The sequence below is a fragment of the Triticum urartu genome, chromosome 2 (genome assembly GCF_003073215.2).
Source record: "Triticum urartu cultivar G1812 chromosome 2, Tu2.1, whole genome shotgun sequence".
In the NCBI taxonomy this organism is placed as follows: domain Eukaryota; kingdom Viridiplantae; phylum Streptophyta; class Magnoliopsida; order Poales; family Poaceae; genus Triticum; species Triticum urartu.
In genome coordinates this window covers 361,508,217-361,525,397 of record NC_053023.1, presented here as the reverse complement: position 1 = coordinate 361,525,397, position 17,181 = coordinate 361,508,217, and positions in this window count along the sequence as shown.

Genomic DNA, 17,181 nt, shown 5'->3' with positions numbered 1-17,181 from the left:
CAATATCTTCTTCCAAGATATCTTTAACCATAGCAATGCTAGGTTCCACTTTAATTAGTTCATCAGGTTTAGGTGTTCTAATATAGCTTTTGTTAACCACAGTTGAAACTTTAGCATGTTCCTTTATCCTAACAGGGAAAGGTGGTTTCTCAATATAAGCAGAAGGAACAACTGGATCAACATTATAAAGTATAGTTTCTTCTTTAACTAGTACCAGTTCTTTAATTTCTTCTTTAATAGGTGGGTGATATTTAAACCACTTCTCTTTAGGGAGTTCAACATGAGTAGCAAATGATTCACAAAAGGAGGCTACTATCTCAGAGTCAAGTCCATATTTAGTGATAAACTTTTGAAAAGCATCGGTATCCATAAAAGATATAACACAATCATACTCAAGTTTAATACCTGACTCTTTACCTTTGTCGATTTCCCAATCTTGAGAGTTGCATTTAATTATTTCCAAAAGATCCCACCGGAATTCAATAGTCTTCTTCATAAAGGAACCAACACAAGAAGTATCAAGCATGGTTTGATCATTACGAGAAAGCCGAGCATAAAAATTCTGAATAATAATTTCTCTTGAGAGCTCATGATTGGGGCATGAATATAACATTGACTTAAGCCTCGCCCAAGCTAGAGTGATACTTTCTCCTTCACAAGGCCAAAAATTATGTATATAATTCCGATCACGATGAACTAGATGAATAGGATAAAATTTCTGGTGGAACTCCAATTTCAAACGATTCCAATTCCATGATCCAATATCATCGCATAGCCTATACCATGCTAATGCCTTTCCCTTCAAAGATAACATTTTTCATAACTTGATCCCTGGGTAAACCTGCAAGCTTGAACAATTCACAAATTTGTTCTACATATATCAAGTGCATATCAGGATGTTCGGTTCCATCTCCTACATAAGGATTAGCTAGCAGTTGTTCTATCATACCCGAAGGAATTTCATATTTAATATTTGAAGTAGGTGCAGTAGGTTGATGGGTAGATAATTCTGGTTCTGGACGTGGTGAAGATACCCCGAACAAACCCCTCAATGCATTGTTTTCCATAGTAACAAGTGACAATAAATTTTAGCACACTATATAAATGTTTCCTTACCAAAGGCGCTTCACTCCCCGGCAACGGCGCCAGAAAATAGCCTTGATGACACACAAGTATAGGGGATCAATTGTAGATCTTTTAGATAAGTAAGAGTGTCGAACCCAACGAACATCAGAAGGAAATGACAAGTAGTTTTTAGTAAGGTATTGTCTGCAAGTGCTGAAATTGTAAGTAGCGAGTAGTTTGATAGCAAGGTAATTTGTAACGGGCAAGTAACGATAAAAGTAACAAGTATGCAGCAAGGTATCCCAATCCTTTTGAGGCAAAGGACATGCCAAATGGTATCTTATAATAAGCAAAGCATTCTTGAGGGTACACGGGAATTTCATCTAGTCACTTTCATCATGTTGGTTCGATTTGTGTTCACTACTTTGATAATTTGGTATGTGGGTGGACCGGTGCTTAGGTGTTGTTCTTACTTGAACAAACCTCCTACTTATGATTAACCCTCCTGCAAGCATCCTCAACTACGAGAAAAGTATTAAGAATAAATTCTAACCATAGCATTAAACTTTTGGATCCAATCGGTCCCTTACAAAATAGCGCATAAACTGGGGTTTAAGCTTCGGTCACTCTCGCAACTCACCATCTAGTTTCTACTCCACAATGCATTCCCTTAGGCCCATATATGGTGAAGTGTCATGTAGTCGACGTTCACATGACACCACTAAGGGAATAACAACATACAAACTATCAAAATATCGAGCACATATCAAGTTCACCTGATAACTTGCAACATGATTTCTCCAGTGACCTCAAGAACAAAAGTAACTACTCACAAATAATAAACATGGTCATGATCAGAGGAGTATTAAATAGCATAATGGATCTGAAAATATAACATTCCACCAAATAAACTATATAGTAATCAACTATAAGATGTAATTAACACTACTAGTCACCCACATGCACCAATCTATAGTTCCGGTAACAAGATTGAATACAAGAGATGAACTAGGGTTTGAGATGATATGGTGCTGTTGAAGATGTTGATGGAGATTACCCTCCCGAAGATGGGAGAGTTGTTGGTGATGATGATGACGATGATTTCCCCCTCCGAGAGGGAAGTTCCCCCGACGGAATCGCTTCGCCGGAGGGCAAAAGTGCTCCTGCCCAAGTTTCGCCTCGAGGCGGCGGCGCTTCGTACCGAAAGTCCTCCTCCTATTTTTTTCTTGGTTAAGATGACGTATATACCAAAAGATGGGCACCAGAGGCGGCGCTTCGTACCGAAAGTCCTTCTCGGTAATCGTTGCGAGATCTTCACCGACCATCAAAGTCTGAAGTATCTGTTTACTCAGCCAGATTTGAACCTACGCCAGCAAAGATGGATGGAGACTGTTGCAGACTTTGACGTGGGTATATCCTATACCCCCGGCAAGGCTAATGTAATGGCTGATGCCTTGAGCCGCAAGTCCTACTGTAACCACCTCCAGGTTCACAAAGTTCACCCATCGCTTGTTGAAGAATTTAGAGGGCTGAACCTCCATATTGTTCCTCCGGGATCACTCGCTCCCCCTCCCGAAGATTTCCCCAAACGGAACCTCCATGTTGTTTCCAAGGGTTCTCTCAATACCCTGGTTGCGAAACCAGATCTTGTGGACACCATCAAATGGATACAGAAATGTGACGATGAAGTCCTCAAGATTAAGCGCGACCTAAAAAAAGGAAAGCCCTCATTCTTCACGATCGCCGACGATGGCGCCTTGTATTTCAAAGGCCGCCTAGTGGTACCATGTTCGAAGAAAAACCTAGATAAGACTAAAAGGGTTATGCAAGAAGCCCATGATACGCCTCTGTCCATCCATCCTGGTAGTACAAAGATGTACCAGGATATTCGTCAAAGATTCTGGTGGTCTAATATGAAGCAGGACATTGCTCGTTATGTTGCTGAGTGTGACGTTTGTCGCCAAATCAAAGCAGAGCATCAAAGGCCTGCTAGAACTCTGCAACCTATCTCTATTCCTGAATGGAAATGGGACCATGTTGAAATGGACTTCGTCACTGGATTTCCCAAATCGCAGAAAGGTAATGATGCTATTCTTGTCGTCATTAACCGGCTTTCCAAAGTTGCCCATTTCCTGGCGGTCAAAGAGACAATCACTTCTAGTCAGCTTGCTACTCTCTACATGGCTAGAATTGTTTCACTTCACGGTATCCCACTGGTTATCAGTTCAGACCGTGGCAGCTTATTCACTTCAAGATTCTGGGCAAGTTTCCAAGAATCTATGGGGACTCACTTATCTTTCAGTACTGCGTTTCATCCGCAGTCACAAGGGCAAGTTGAACGTGTCAACCAAGTTCTCGAAGACATGCTTCGAGCTTGTGTAATCTCATTCGGCAAGAAATGGGAGGAGTCTCTTCCATATGCCGAGTTCTCTTATAATAATAGCTATCAAGCTAGTCTGAAGATGTCCCCCTTCGAAGTGCTATATGGACGAAAGTGTCGAACCCCTCTGAACTGGTCAGAAACTGGGGAGCGTCCACTCTTCGGTCCGGATATTATCCAACAGGCCGAAGAACAAGTTCGCATTATTCGCGAGAATCTCAAGACTGCTCAGTCTCGTCAGAAAAGTCAGTATGACCGTCATCACCAAGACATGGTCTATCAACCTGGCGAAAAGGCTTATCTTCGAGTTACACCAATGAAGGGTGCTCACCGCTTCAGGATCAAGGGCAAGCTAGCTCCTCGCTATATCGGTCCCTTCACTATTCTCGAAAGGCGTGGAAAGGTAGCATATCAATTGGAGCTTCCGCCGAACCTTTCTCAGGTTCACGATGTGTTCCATGTGTCACAACTCCGCCGTTGCTTCAAGGATCCAATCCGAGCGATGGATCATGAAGTGCTCGAATTGCAACAGGACCTCTCTTATAAAGAGCATTCGGTCCGCATTCTTGACCAAGCTAAACGCCGCACATGTCAGAAGGCGATCAAATTCCTCAAAGTCCAGTGGTCGAATCACTCTGAAGACGAAGCCACTTGGGAACGCGAGGACCGCCTGCGTGATGAATACCCCGCACTGTTTCTTTCTACCTCCTAAATCTCGGGACGAGATTTCTTGTAGTGGAGGAGTTTTGTAACGACCAGGTAATCAAGCTACAGTAAAACTCTCCTAATGATGCCATGTCATCTGCGATTACTGTTACTAATCTCGGGTTAATTCGAAACCGCATCAAATTCAAAATTCAAATTAATGTCAAACGGCAAAGGTTTCAAAATATTAAACTAAAATGTTCGGAGTGTGCAGTTAAATGCCAGGGTAGTTATAGTAAAGCTAACACATTTTTATAAAATGCCTAGATGATTTAAAATGGTTTAAAACATGATAGAAAATAAATAAAAAGAAAAAAGGAGAGAAGCAAAAAAAACAAAAAAAAAAAGGAAACGCACCCCCCACTGGGCCAGACGGCCCAGCCGGCCAGGCCACCAACCGGCCCAACTGGGCAAAGGCCCAGCCGGCCACCCCCATTCCCCATATCCCCCACAACCCAAACCCTAACCCCACCCCGTCACCCACTCCCCCACTCGCCCCCTCCCCCCAGTCGCTCTCCCCCCTCCTCCCCGATCCAGATCGGATCGAGGGGAATGCCCCCCCCGACGCCGTGCCCTTCGCCGTCGCCGCCTGGACCGCGCCTCCGCCTCGACCTCCCCGTCGCCGGACCCCCCCTCGCCGGCCTGCATCCTCCTCGCCGGAGCCCGTCCCTGGTGCCACCCCGACGCCCCACCTCGCCGCGCGCTGGACTGCCTCGCCCCTCCTTCTCCCTCGCACGTCGCCCGGACCGCCGACGCCGCCCGGTGCCGCCTCCGCCTCGACCCCGTCACCGCTAGCTCGCCTCCGTCAACGATCTGCCTCGCCGGACTTCCTCCCCAACGTCGCCGTCGTCCCCGACCTCCGTCAAGCGCATTGCCCCGACCCCTGCTTCGCACGGTGAGGCCACGGCCTACCTCTCCTCCTCCCCGCGTCACACGCGCCCGCTCGCATCGCCCCTGTCATTGCCTCACCGACGCCACCGCCCCCTGTTCCTCTGCTGACCCTGGCCGCCATGCCCACGGCCGTCTCCGGCGCCCGGCGCCCGCGCCGCGCCGGCGCCCAGCCATGCCCACGCGGTTCCCGCCCGGGTTGGGCGCCCGTGAACCCCCCTGCGCCCGTTACCACTAGCGTCACCGCCCGCTAAGACCCCCCTTATGACTATGACAGTGGGCCCCCATGCCCCAGAACTTTATTAAAAAAAAGAAGAATTAAAAATATATATAATAATAATAATAATAAAAATAATTAATTAATTAATTAAGGAATTAATTAAGTTAATTAATTATAATTAGATTAACCTAATCACTAATTAACCTAATTAACTGTTAGTTAATTAAAACAGAGTATGACGAACGGGACCCACCTGTCAGGTTGACCAAGTCAACTACTGACGTCATGCTGACATCATGATGACGTCAGCAAACACTATTCTGGATAATGTTGATTAAATTAAATAAATAAATCCTAAAAATGATTTAAATCTTTTAAAATTAATATAAAATAAACCGTAGCTCGGATGGAAAAACTTTGTACATGAAAGTTGCTCAGAACGACAAGACGAATTTGAATACACAACCCGTTTATCCGCCACACATCCCTAGCATAGCGAACATGCAACTTTCCCCCTTTGTTTCATTTGTCCGAAAACGCGAAACACCGGGGATACTTCCCCGGATGTTTCCCCCCTTCACCGGTATCACCTCATACCGCGATAGGGCACCCCTAGCATCGATACTTGTCATGTCATGCATCGCTACGCATCTGTTTGCTTAAATATTTATTGTTTCTCCCCCCTCTTCTCTCGCTAGACACCGGGATCGACGCCGCCGCTACCCAGTACGACTACAGAGTTGACGACCACTCTCTCTTGCCAGAGAAACCAGGCAAGCCCCCCCCCCTTTGATCACCAGATATTGCCTACTCTTCTCTATACTGCTTGCATTAGAGTAGTGTAGCATGTTACTGCTTCCCGTTAATCCTATCCTGATGCATAGCCTATCCTTGCTACTACTGTTGTTACCTTTACCTGCAATCCTAATGCTTAGTATAGGATGCTAGTTTATCATCAATGGCCCTACATCCTTGTCCGTCTGCCATGCTATACTATCGGGCCGTGATCACTCGGGAGTTGATCACGGGTATATACTATATACTTTATACATGATACATGTGGTGACTAAAGACGGGTCGGCTTGAGGAGCACCCGCGAGTGGAGTTTTGAGGCGGAGCGGCAGGGCAGGTTCCGACCACCTAGGAGAGAGGTGGGCCTGGCCCTGGTCGGCGTTCGCGGATACTTAACACGCTTAACAAGATCTGGGTATTTGATCTGAGTCTGGCCATTTGGTCTATACGCACTAACCATCTACGCGGGAGTAGTTATGGGTATCCCGGCGTCGTGGTATCAGCCGAAGCCTTCGTGACATCAGCGATTGAGTGGTGCGCGCCGGATTGGACTGGAAGGCCACTAGGCTAGGTCTGCTTTCGGCCGCGTTCGCAACGTGCAGGTGTGCTAAGGGCGATGGGCCCAGACCCCTGGGCGCTTAGGTTTAGACCGGCGTGCTGACCTCTCTGTTGGTCTAGGTGGGGCAGCGACGTGTTGATCTTCCGAGGCCGGGCATGACCCAGGAAAGTGTGTCCGGCCAAATGGGATCGAGCGTGTTGGGGTATGTGGTGCACCCCTGCAGGGAAGTTAATCTATTCGAATAGCCGTGATCTTCGGTAACAGGACGACTTGGAGTTGTACCTTGACCTTATGACAACTAGAACCAGATACTTAATAAAACACACCCTTTCAAGAGCCAGATACAACCGGTGATCGCTCTCTCACAGGGCGACGAGGGGAGGATCATCGGTTAGGATTATGCTATACGATGCTACTTGGAGGTCTTCAGTCTACTCTCTTCTACATGCTGTAAGACGGAGGCTGCCAGAAGCGTAGTCTTCGAAAGGACTAGCTATCCCCCTCTTATTCCGGCTTTCTGCAGTCCAGCCCACATATAATAGCCTTATTCCAGTTGATACCAATGCATACAATATGTAGTGTAGCTCCTTGCTTGCGAGTACTTTGGATGAGTACTCACGGTTGCTTTCTCCCCCTTTTTCCCCCTTACCTTTCTTCCTGGTTGTCGCAACCAGACATTGGAGCCCAGGAGCCAGACGCCACCGTCGACGACGACTCCTACTACACCGGAGGTGCCTACTACTACGTGATGCCCGCTGACGACGACCAGGAGTAGTTAGGAGGATCCCAGGCAGGAGGCCTGCGCCTCTTTCGATCTGTATCCCAGTTTGTGCTAGCCTTCTTAAGGCAAACTTGTTTAACTTAGGCCTGTACTCAGATATTGTTGCTTCCGCTGACTCGTCTATGATCGAGCTCTTGTATTCAAGCCCTCGAGGCCCCTGGCTTGTAATATGATGCTTGTATGACTTATTGTTATTTGTAGAGTTGTGTTGTGATATCTTCCCGTGAGTCCTTGATCTTGATCGTACACATTTGTGTGCATGATTAGTGTACGGTCAAATCGGGGGCGTCACAGGAGGTGGGCCAAGGAGGCCACAACCCACCAGGGCGCGCCTGGCGCGCCCAGGTGGGTTGTGCCCACCTGGTGGCCCCCTTTGGTGTTTATTGGCTCCAATATTTCTTAAACAGTCCATAAAAAATCTCCGTGAAGTTTCAACTTATTTGGAGTTCGGTAGAATAGGTGGCCTAACGTAGCTTTTCCAGGTCTAGATTTCCAGCTGCCGGAATTCTCCCTCTTGGTGTGTTCCTTGAAATTATGAGAGAAAAGGCATTAGAATTACTCCAAAAAGCATTATTATAGATAAAAACATTATAAATAATAGAAAGAAAACATGATGCAAAATGGACGTATCACCTTCAAGCACTCACCTCCCCGGCAACAGCACCAGAAAAGAGCTTGATGTCTAATATGCAACCTTCTTCTTGTAGACTCGTGTTGGGCCTCCAAGCGCAGAGTTTTGTACGATAGTAGCAAATTTCCCTCAAGTGGATGACCTAAGGTTTGTCAATCTGTGGGAGGCGTAGGATGAATATGGTCTCGCTGAAACAACCCTGCAACCAAATAACAAAGAGTCTCTTGTGTCCCCAACACACACAATACAATGGTAAATTTTATAGGTGCACTAGTTCGGCGAAGAGATGGTGATACAAGTGTAATATGGATGGTAGATATAGGTTTTTGTAATCTGAAAATATAAAAACAGCAAGGTAGTAAGTGGCAAAAGTGAGCGAAAACGGTATTGCAATGCTTGAAAACAAGGCCTAAGGTTCATACTTTCACTAGTGCAAGTTCTCTCAACAATGATAACATAATTAGATCATATGGCAATCCCTCAATGTGCAACAAAGAGTCACTCCAAAGTTCCTATCGCGGAGAACATGCGATGAAATTGCTTGTAGTGTATGAAACCACCTCAAAGTTATTCTTTCTGATCAATCCATTGAGCTATTCCTATAAGTGTCACAAACAACCCTAGAGTTCGTAGTAAAATAACATCATATGACACACATAAATCTACCCTAATGTCACCTAGATACTCCAATGTCACCACAAGTATCCGTGGGTCAATTATACGATATGCATCAAACAACTTCAGATTCATAATATTCAGTCCAACACAAAGAACTTCAAAGAGTGCCCCTAGATTCCTACCGGAGAAACAAGGACGAAAATGTGCACCAATCCCTATGCATAGATTACCCCAATGTCACCTCGGGAATCTGTGGGTTGAGTGCCAAAACATACATCAAGTGAATCAATAGAACACCTGGTTGTCACCATGGGTATCCCATGCAAGACATACATTAGGTGTTCTCAAATCCATAATAGTATTCAATCCAATAATAATGAAACCTCAAAGGTAAAATTTAATTCATCACAAGAAGATAGACGGGGATAAACACCATATGATCAAACTATAATAACAAAGCTCGCGGTACATCGAGATCATGCCAAATCAAGAACACGGGAGAGAGAGAGAGAGATCAAACACATAGCTACTGGTACATACCCTCAGCCCCGAGGGTGAACTACTCCCTCCTCATCTTGGAGAGCCGCGAGATGATGAAGATGGCCTCCGATGATGGTTTCCCCCTCTTGCAGGGTGCCGGAACGGGCTCCCGATTGGTTTTCGTCGCTACAGAGGCTTGCCACGGCGGAACTCCCGATCTAGGTTTCTTTCCGGGTTTTTATCTATTTATAGAAAATTTTGGCATCACGAACAAATTAGGGGGGGTCCATGAGGTGACGACAAGGCAGGGGGCGTGCCTTAGGGTGGAGCTCTCCACCCTTATGGATGCCTCGTGGCTCTTCTAGTCCATCTCCAATACTCAGTGGGCTTCTTCTGGTCCATAAAAAGTCGTTGTAAAGTTTCAGCTCGTTTGGACTCCGTTTGGTATTCCTTTTCTGTAAAACTCAAAAACACGAAAAAAACAAAAATTGGCACTGGGCTCTAGGTTAATAGGTTAGTCCCAAAAAATAATATAAAATAGCATATTAATGCATATAAAACATCCAAAACAGATAATATAATAGCATGGAACAATCAAAAATTATAGATACATTGGAGATGTATCAAGCCGCCATGCACATGATAACAAGTTGTGTGAGCACGGCCACAATCTGCAACTGGGCAGCCAAGGCATCCCAAACGGCCGTTGTTGCTTCTGAGGTGGTGGCAGCAACATCTGCCTCAGGGATAGCAACTGGCGAGAGCGACGCAACAGCTATTCGTTTCGTAGTGGCAGCCTTAGCTCTGATGGAGGCCGTCCACGACCATGTCGAGGCCGCCCACGCCCACCTCCTGGCGGTCATCGCACAAATCGAATGAAGCTTCTCCGACAACGGTCGGCAACCCATAGCCGAAGAGTTGGCAATCGCCGAGGTTGTTCGAGCAGCCGTCCGTTCCTTTGCAGCACACCTTGTCACGAAGGTGCCCGTCCAAGCCCAGATCATGGCTTCCCACACCCAGCTCATGGAGGCCTTTTCCAAAGAGATGGCAGATGCGGATGGTGAGATGCTTGCCGAGTATGGTGCGATGGATGGCATGCAGCGCCTTCCCCAGGGGATCGTGAGGCGCGAGCTGGACATGGAGGAGGTGGTGGAGATCGACGAGCGCTAGCCGGAGTAGTTTTTTTGACAGAAAGACTGTAAGGGAACCCCCTACAGTATAATTGGTGCAACAAACCCAAATTGCAAGTACCATGCCTTGAACCTGGGTGGGTGGGAAGGCATCAGCCCCTTCACACCACTAGGCTATGCCTTAGTCTGCACCAGCCGGAGTAGTACTCCTTGTTTAATTAAGAGCGTCGATCTTTAATTTGTTAGAGTAATGTTTAGGTCGGCTAGCTCTGTTTAAATGCTAAACCTGCTCGATTAAGAAGTGTGGGTGCGCCGTAGGCTCCTTTACGTACCAAAATTATGCAATGACATGGATGACCACTATAACCAGGGAAATTCAGACCTAAATTTGCACGTTCAAACTCATCACACACAGGGTAAGCTATATGAATCGTTTGTGATGTTCACATATCGTACACAGTGCTGAATAAGGGACCGATGACACTTTGCGCGCTAGTTTTTTCGCTCCACGGAGCCAAAAAAATTGGCTTCCGCAGAAATATCTACTTCCCCACCCCTCCCCCTTAACAAAAGCCACATTTCCCCTGTTTCTGCCTTCCTTTCCAAGTCAAAATCTTCACTCCTTGCTTGCAGCGCCACCTCCTCGCCGGAGACCCTGCTTCACGCTGCTCGGCCTCATTCGATCTAGGCAGGTAATCCACAACCGACCCCCATCCTCCTCCTCCTTCTACATCCCACAGGCCCCGACCACTGGTGTGACACCTTCCACCCAAATCACCGACCCCTACCCCAAATAAGCGCCACCCTAAGCCATGGTTCATGCATTATAGCCAGGAGCTCAAGGAGCATTTAATAGCGGAGAAGCATATCGGGGCCGCACGCGCGGATGAGATTGCGATGGCTGCCATTCATGCCAACCCCCAGATCTTGGAGGAGCACCTCACCATCGACGCCTCGTGCGCTGATGCCGCAACGCGGTTGGCTACTTTAAACGACAGTGCGTGGCGTTTTCTCGAGGCCACCGTCGGTGCCTTTGACGAAGACTACAAGGTTCTTTCTCAGCGTACCCATGCTTACCTCAACTCGAGAGCCAGCGGATTGGTGCCCGGAGTGGCTCAGGCAACTCACCACTACAAGGAGGGCACCCACGATGTGGAGGCCTCGCCCTCTTCCATGTACAAGGAGCCAATCATCATCGATATCTCCAACGATGAGGAGTTTCTTGTCTAATTAGCTCACTGTAAGGACCTATGTTCAGTTAGCTAGCTACGCCAGTTAAGCATGCTGGGTTTACCTGTTGCATGTGCTGCTCCTGCCTTTCCTTAACAAATTCTAGTGAATTTTCCTATCTACGTTTACCATGGAATCTATTCCTCTAGTGTATATGTTCTATATATCGTGCAATGTGGTGCTCACTTATTAACTGTTTGGTTAATTTGTTGTCGGGTTCTATTAACTGTTTGGTTCAATTCTGCAATGTGATGTTCAATTCTTCTGGGTGTAATTTTGTATTGTCTTCCATGTGATAAATAAATCGGATTTGTCCTACAAAATACATGAGAAACAAATACAATTGCTATATTTCCAGGTTGTCAAGCATGCTTTGTTTGGTTAACTATCTGATCTTCTAGTATGTTATATATTGTGCAATGTGGTGCTCAGTTAATGATCGGTTCATTTGTTGTGGTGTTTAGTTAATTTTTTGGTTCAATTCTGCAATGCGATGTTCAATTGTTGTGGATGCATTTTGCTATTTTCTACCATGTGAGAAATAAATTGAATTTGGCTGTACTAAATACATGAGAAACAAATACAATCATTATATTTCCAAGTTGTTAAGCATGCTTGGTTTGGTTAACTATATGATCTTCTATTAGGAGTATGTTTTATTGTGCAAGTGGTGCTCAGTTAATGTTTGGTTCATTTGTCATGGTGTTTAGTTAACTGCTTGGTTCAATTCTGCAATGTGATGTCCAATTATTGTGGGTACAAATTTGAATTGTTATGCATGCGAGGAATAAATCGAATTTGGCTACACTTAATACATGAGAAACATATAAAATTGCTATATTTCCTAGTTCTTAATCATGCTTGGTTTGGATAAATGGCTTTTCCATGTGGCTATAATTAATCCGATGAATCTGCAATGTGTTTATCTTTCATCAACATATTTTACTGATAGAATGCCAACCATCACTTAACCTGATCACTAACTACCTTATATGTGTTGTAGGGAAACAATGGGAAGCACCGAGGTTTACAATCGAGGTTTTCACATGCATGGTCCTTTGTCTAATAGCACATTACTGTGCAATTGCAAGAACCATTCTAATATTTAGGTTTTTAACAATTTGGTCTTGCACATGTAGGTCCTGCTGTCAAATGTTTTGACCCACTGTTCGACCCTTTTTGTATATGGGGAAATGAGTTGTCCATGAATATCAGTCAAGTCAAGAAACTCACAAAGATTGTTACGATAAAGAAATTAGCGACAAAAACAACAAGATCTTTGTCTGCACAATGAAGAAGACATCAGTTCACGACATGATGGTACTAACTATTATACCTCGTCTTTTTTATTCCTTTGCGCCATTTCAGATCTAGAGAAAATATTTATGCATATCCTTATTTTCAGGCCTTTCCAAAGCAATTCACTGATGATGATATCTCAAACCATCTGTGTGGTCAGGAGGTGATGAATGTATTCATACAACACCCACGGTTTAGTATTGAAGTCTTCCTGAAGAGGATGAAGGATGGACGGTCAATCATCCAGAGGCACCGACCTAAAGTTGCAAAGACCTTCAATATCAATGAAGGCTCAATATTCGCCTTCCGCTTCAGCAGTTTTCTAGATGAGATTCATCTGTCTATGTACCGTCTATGATGCTAATTTCGAAAGGTTATAGATGTTGCATGTGAAACTTGGTGCTCGTGCAGTTGTGTAATGGGGTAGCTAGCTATATGCCTATATGGTGTAACTGAGTGCTGAAGTTATCTGATGTTGTACTCTGCTGTATTTCAATTATGAAATCTTGCTTCCTTAATACGAACATGAAATATATTGTGTGCTTAATATGAAATGTCAATTTTATTAATAAATGGATTACTAACAATAGGCCAATTAGCCTGGTAATTGGGTTTTTCTATTGCAAACAGGTATTGCGAAAACACCGTGGGCGATGACCTCAGACAATGCACATAGTTTCTAGGAAGAAAACGTGTCGGATCAATGAATAATCACACACGACTTCCTCTTGAAAACTGTTTGTGTTAGGCCACCTTGCGCAAACGTTTACCACATAAAAAGTGTGTGTGATGGATAGCCTATGCCACATAGTTGCTTCTATGCACCGTGTGTGATGCATTCAATAATGCAAACGATAAAATGGTTAATATCGTCTATAATGGCAACACTATCACAAAAGATCTAATGGGGAAAATTGTGTGATGTACGTGGGAACGAAAAGGTTTTCCCTGGATTGACTGTGTGGGATGTACATACGAACGGAAACATATTTCTTGGATTGACTGTGTGGTACGTACATACGAACAGAAACGTATTCCTTGGATTGACTGTTTGGAATGTACATATGAACGGAAATGTTTGTCTAGGACTAACTGTGTGGGATGTACTTACGTCCGGAACCGATTGGGCATGTATAATTGTATTTGATCGCTCGCCCATCGGACACGATCTCATTTTGCCCAGCATGTGTGACCAGAGGGCCTATTCCCTACGGTTTCTGGGTCATGTGGGAGGGACCCGCCTATCACCCACACTCACTAGGCGACGATTCAAAATGTCATCACGGAAAGGGGTTAAAACCCGTTTGTATAGGAGCTCGCCATACCAGTGTTCAAAGAAGTGACTTGGGCCTTGAGCTCTTTGATTTCCTCTACATGGTTAATGTCAACAAAAGTACTAGAGGAAGTATAAGCTTCATCGTTAGAGCAACAAGGCAAGGAAAGCAATTCATCACAAGATGTAGCAACATTGTGAGTAGATGGATTACAAGGACTAGCACATGGCAATATGGCATTTTGACTTCAAGTAGTGCTAGTATCCACATGAGGATCTGTTACCTTAGTAATCATATCCTCATGAGCTATCTTTAGCACATTATGGGATACTAGAAGATTATCATGAGAGCTGTGAGCTTTACATGGCTTTCTTCCAATTTCCCATAATGGCTAGATAGCAACTCAAGTTGAGCCTTTAGCACAAGCATCATCATTAACAACAAGAGGAGAAGGCAACCTGGCAAGCTCTTTTAAATATGAAACTTTCAGTTGTGGATGAGACTCGGTTAGTCCGAGGATCTCACTCTTAATGACCCTTGAACCATTTTTGAGGTGCTCAAAGTCCTCAAGGATTTTAACATGAGCAACTTCAAGCTTATCATTTTTAGTTTTGAAATCATTGGCCACCTCAAGGGCTCTATCATGGGATTCCTTTATTTTAGTTAATTCTAGAGCAAAAGGTCTCCTCAAGAGATTCCTTGGTGGCTTGTTCTTCCTCAAGAGCTTGAGAAAGATCCACAATCTCATTAGTGTAATCACGCTCATGACCTTCCATTTTCTCAGTGGTGACCTCATGCTACTCAAGATGAGCTTCCAACTCCTCAATGTATTTATTACCCTCAATGGCAATATACATGATTTCCATGAAGTTGGAACGAGCAATTTTGTTCTTATGAAGAGCTTTAAAAATCATTTCCCCCTTAATTTTTAAGGAAGCAACTTTATCATTTTCTTCATCATTATCATCAAGAGATATATTGGGATTCAAAGTAGGAGATACCTTTGAAGCCTTATCCATAAGGAAAAAGTGAGAAACAAGAGATGATGATGTAGGATCCCTTGATGCACCATCCGAGACCAAGCCTTGTTCCATAAACCGTTGGTTTTCCTCCACATTGTTAGCACAACAACTCGAGAAAATAGAGGCATTTTTATCATGGCAACAAGATATAGCAAGCATATCATCATGAGATTTAGTCAAACAATTTCTACATGATATGCAAGGACTATCAACACAAGCATGTGAAACAACTAGAGTGGTCAAAGTGTTAAGGTCCAAAGAAGGATCATTGCAATAAGATAGTGATGAAGGATCATCAACAATAATCCCACCATCATCATTGCAACGACCAACACTACGCACAATATCATTACTTTGTGGCAATCCACATTTAGGTGAAGTAGAAGAAGTTGAGAAAACTACACGACCAGAGATGGAGGGAGTACAATCATTCCCACAAATTTTGGACACACCATATTTATTGTGAAGCTTTGTCCACAACTCATGAGTATCCCGAAATGGCATGAGTTGAAATATAACTACATTGCTCAAAGCATCAAAAAGCACTATAGAAGCTTGAGCATTGAGATAAGAGTTTTTCTCATCCTCTAAATATAGGTTTTGAGGATCCTTTGGAGGAGAAAAACCCATCCACGGTTCGCTCTAAATTTGGGCCCATGACCCTAAAGAGATTAAGCATGCAAATTACCAAAACATCAAAATTTGTGACATCGAAATTAAGAGTGTCAACGAATCCTAATCCCCTAGTCTACATCTTGACTCTCTAGGTGGTTAAGCCTAATAAAGAGAGATGTGGCTCTAATACCAACTGGAAAATCATGGATGTCGCCTAGAGGGGGGTGGTTGAATAGGCGCTTTAAAATAGTTACGGGTTAAGCTTGAACAAATATGGAATAAAACTAGCGCTTAATATGTCAAGCACAAAACCTAAATCAACTAGGCTCACCTATGTGCACCAACAACTTTGCTAAGCAAGATACACAACTAAGTGACAACAAGATATATATAACAAGAAACACTATGGCTATCTGAAAGTGCAACTAATCCATGGGTGCTTTTGGTAATTCATAACAATATATAGCTCATTGAACTAATATTCATTCAAGTTTAATATTTCGGAAAGTTCAATGAATGGCATGGCATGGACTAGAGATGTGGATCCCTCAAAATGCTAATGACACATATTGGCAAAAGCTCAAGACTCTTCATTTATATTTTAGTGATCCAAGATGACATTGAGTCCATAGGAAAGACAATAATATCAAAATGGGATGAGGTGTTGCTTTATAGTCTACTTTCTGAAAATGCTTAGAGATATTTCTCCAAAGCCCTTAACCACTTTCTCATTTCCAAATATGTCCAAAACCCAATGTCAAATTCCCCCCCCCTCCCTGAAATATTCTAAACGGCGCCACCGAGTTCATTTGACCTAGCCACTGCTAGAAACCCTAACACCTCGGTCACACCAATACAGATCTCGGTCTCACCGAGATGGCCTTGCAAACTCTCTATTTCCCTTTCGTAACATTTCGGTCTCACCGAAATGAGCGATTGGTCCCATCGAGTTTCCTTGACCAACTCTCTGTTTGCTCTTTGCTGAAATCAGTTTCACCGAGTTCAAGCAATCGGCTTCACCGAGATGAGGTTTTCCCTAACCCTAGCACATCGGTCCCACTGAGGTGTTCCAGTCGGTCCCACCGAGATTCCTAATGTTCACATTTTTAACTGAATCGGTCTCACTGAGTTCATCTATTAGGTCCGGCCGAGTTGGGTCAAATGTGTGTAAAGGTTGGATTTTGTGTGGAGGATATATATACCCCTCCACCCCCTTCTCCATATGTGAGAGAGCCATCAGAACGTGCCTACACTTCCAGCCTACATTTTTAGAGAGAACCAGCTACTCATGTGTTGAGATCAAGATATTCCAATCCAACCACAAGAATCTTGATTTCTAGCCTTCCCCAAGTTTCTTTCCATTCAAATCATCTTTCCACCATATCCAAATCTGTGTGAGAGAGAGAGAGTTGAATGTTGGGGAGACTATCATTTGAAGCACAAGAGCAAGGAGTTCATCATCAATGCAACATCTATTACCTTTTGGAGAGGG